We start from the raw sequence: 4,002 nt of genomic DNA on the forward strand, positions 1-4,002 counted from the left end.
ATGCCCATAAGTATTGCGTGAGTGTTAGCAATTGTGGAAGACTAAATGATAGTTGAGTATGTGGACTTGCTGAAAAGCTCTTATATTGACTCTTTCCGATGTTATGATAAATTGAAATTGCTTGAATCACTGAGATTATAGTTTGCTAGTTTTCAATGAAGTTTCTGATTCATACTTTACATTGTGAATAGATTGTTACTTCAGCATAAGAAATCATATGACAATATATATATATATATATATATATATATATATATATATATATATATATATATATATATATATTGCTATTCTAAGAATGATCGTGATGCACTCATGTCCGTATTTTATTTTATCGACACCTCTATCTCTAAACATGTGGACATATTTTTCGATATCGGCTTCCGCTTGAGGACAAGCGAGGTCTAAGCTTCGGGGAGTTGATATGTCCATTTTGCATCATGCTTTTATATCGATATGTATTGGATTATGGGCTGTTATTACACATTATGTCACAATACTTATGCCTTTTCTCTCTTATTTTACAAGGTTTACATGAAGAGGGAGAATGCCGGCAGCTGGAATTCTAGGTTGGAAAAGGAGCAAGTATTAGAGACCTATTCTGCACAACTCCAAAAGTCCTAAAACTCCACAAAAGTCAGTTTTGGAATATATTAAAAATATTGGGCGAAGAAAGCACTAGAGGGGGCCCCCACTGTCCACGAGGGTGGAGGGCGCGCCCTAACCCCCTGGGCATGCCCCCCTGCCTCATGGGCCACCTAGAAGCCCCTCGATGCCCATCTTCTGTTATAAGGTGTCTTTTTCCCTAGAAAAAATCAGAAGGAAGCTTTCGGGATGAAGCGTCGCCGTCTCGAGGTGGAACCTTGGCGGAACCAATCTAGGGCTCCGGTGGAGCTGTTCTGCCAGGGAAACATCCCTCTGGGTGGGGGAAATCGTCACCATCGTCATCGCCATCAATCCTCTCATCAGGAGGGGGTCAATCTCCATAAACATCTTCACCAGCACCATCTCCCCTCAAACCCTAGTTCATCTCTTGTATCCGATCTTTGTCTCAAAACCTCAGATTGGTACATGTGGGTTGCTAGTAGTGTTGATTACTCCTTGTAGTTGATGCTAGTTGGTTTATTCGGTGGAAGATTATATGTTCATATCCTTTATGCACATTAATACCCCTCTGATTATGAACATGACTATGATTTGTGAGTAGTTACGTTTGTTCCTGAGGACGTGGGAGAAGTCTTGTTATAAGTAGTCATGTGAATTTGGTATTCATTCGATATTTTGATGAGATGTATGCTGTCTTTCCTCTAGTGGTGTTATGTGAACGTCGACTACATGACACTTCACCATTGTTTGGTCCTAGGGGAAGGCATTGGGAATTAATAAGTAGATGATGGGTTGCTAGAGCGACAGAAGCTTAAACCCTAGTTTATGCGTTGTTGCGTAAGGGGCTGATTTGGATCCATATGTTTCATGCTATGGTTAGGTTTACCTTAATTCTTCTTTCGTAGTTGCGGATGCTTGCGAGGGGGGGGGGTAATCATAAGTGGGATGCTTGTCCAAGGAAGGGTAGTACCCAAGCACCGGTCCACCCACATATCAAATTATCAAAGTAACGAACGCGAATCATATGAGCATGATGAAAACTAGCTTGACGATAATTCCCATGTGTCCTCGGGAGCGCTTTCCTTTATATAAGAGTTTGTCCAGGCTTGTCCTTCGCTACAAAAAGGATTGGGCCACCTTGCTGCACCTTGTTTACTTTTGTTACTTGTTACCCGTTACGACTTACCTTATCATAAAACTATCTGTTACCGATAATTTCAGTGCTTGCAGAGAATACCTTACTGAAAATTGCTTGTCATTTCCTTCTGCTCCTCGTTGGGTTCGACACTCTTACTTATCGAAAGGACTATGATAGATCCCATATACTTGTGGGTCATCAATTCTCATCTCGATTTTGGTGAAACTGCACAAAATGATTCGATGGTCAAATGGTTGCAAACTTCATTTCTTGGGAAGCTCCAACATTTCCAGTAAATTAAAGCCTGGTTAGGGTTTACGGATTAAGGGCTAGGGACTGCATGGATCGTTTTTTCTTTAGTTGTCTCTGTTCCAAAATAAGTGTCAACTTTAGTAGTAGTACAACTTTGTACTAAAGTTTGCATAAAGTTGAGACACTTATTTTGGAACGGAGGGAGTACATATTGGCTATGATCTGTCAATCATTGAGATGCAATAGCATGCATGTTAGTCTCCTTTGTGTTTGATGAAATGTTGCAATGGGCAACCTTGGATGCAAGATAAGTGAAACAGAAGCTGGAAGCTTCATAGCATTGTACAAATTTATCTCGCTGAGAAATTACAGTACATACTATACTAGTACTATGTAAAGAGTTAGGTGTCGCACGGTGTCCAGAAAATATGGTGATAGTGTGAGGTGGGCCATGTAATCACTGAGCCTGCGAGTTTTCACTGCTTTCACACTCCTCCATTGTAGGAATGGAGAAAATTGTAATCTAGTAGTACCTCCTTTCGCCGAAAGCGTGGGACATCCAGCAGTTGTACGACCTTAGTAATAATGACCAATGAGCCGTCAAATCACATAGACCCAGCAGTAAGTTGGATGGACTAAGAAACCATCACTCTTGAATCCGCTTATCCCTTCAACGCAGACGCTAGTGAGAGGTTGTGTCCGCTCTGCCCGGGCATGAATGAGGCACCGATTCTTTGGTGCGGCGCTGACAGTTTTGGGTGGGAAGTGCGCGCGAGCGATGGAGGGGCTTTGGGTGGGCCAGGCTGGTCAGGAGCGGGCATGGCAGTTGTCCGCCTGTCCCGACCGGACGCCCGGAAACGAGAGGATGCACCGACTCTCGCGGCTAAATTGTACACTACACACCATCTCTCTACAGGATTAGGTCGATGTGTCGCTCTCTCTAACACACACATCCTGTAAAACACACACACACACACATAGGTTCATAGAATGGGAATATCGCGCGAGTGCGAAGCCACAGGAAGTGAGATACAAATGGAGTACGTACAAGAAGAGAGAGTTGACGAATATTCCATCAATCCTGGACTGAGGAGTGGTAGTCCCTCCGTCTAGGTGTTAAGTCATCTTACGAAAATCAGATCCCAAAATGTTTAGGCGTCGTCCATTAAGTACGCATCCCAATCCCCTCCTGGCCTTGTTGCTGGTGAGCGTTGTTACTTAGGGAGCGTTTTGATCGTTAGCAAGAACATTTTATAGCCTAGCCGAGCAAGGTTAGGCATTTGGAACTGTTAAAATATGTTAGCTTTTGTGGGCCAGCTAGCTTGGGTGGGCTAGAAAAACCTTGCTAGCTCAGGAGAGCCAGATCGGCTCGCTTCCGACGGCAAACTTCACGCACGGAAAAATCGGCGACCCACTCATGACAAAGATTTTCACGGGGCAAGGCTGGTAATAAAAATAACTAAACCATTTGACCAGGCAAGGTTGGCAAAGCGAAAGCTGGCTAGCTGGGCTAGCCAAGCAATTTCCTTACTAAGGCTAGCGATGGTGGGACTAACTTAGGTAATAACATAGCACATCCCAAGAAAAAATTGCTTATGTGGCATGGAGTTAATGAGGAAAGAGATGCTTGTGGTAATATAATATGTTACTGTAACATAACACACCCCAAGGTAAAATGAGTCTATATCTCAATTAATGAAGACTTGCATGTTACCATCCATATGTTACTTGATACGTCTCCAACATATCTATAATTTTTTATAGTTCCATGCTATTATATTATCTGTTTTGGATGTTTATGGGCTTTCTTAAACACTTTTATATTATTTTTGGGACTAGCCTATTAACCCAGAGCCTAGTGCCAGTTTCTGTTTTTTCCTTGTTTTAGAGTATTGCAGAAAAGGAAAATCAAACAGAGTCCAATTGACCTGAAACTTCACGGAACTTATTTTTGGACCAGAAGAAGCCCACGAAGTATCAGAGATGGACCAGGAGAGTCCCGGGCT

The sequence above is a fragment of the Triticum dicoccoides genome, chromosome 6A, assembly GCF_002162155.2.
Source record: "Triticum dicoccoides isolate Atlit2015 ecotype Zavitan chromosome 6A, WEW_v2.0, whole genome shotgun sequence".
Taxonomy (NCBI): Eukaryota; Viridiplantae; Streptophyta; class Magnoliopsida; order Poales; family Poaceae; genus Triticum; species Triticum dicoccoides.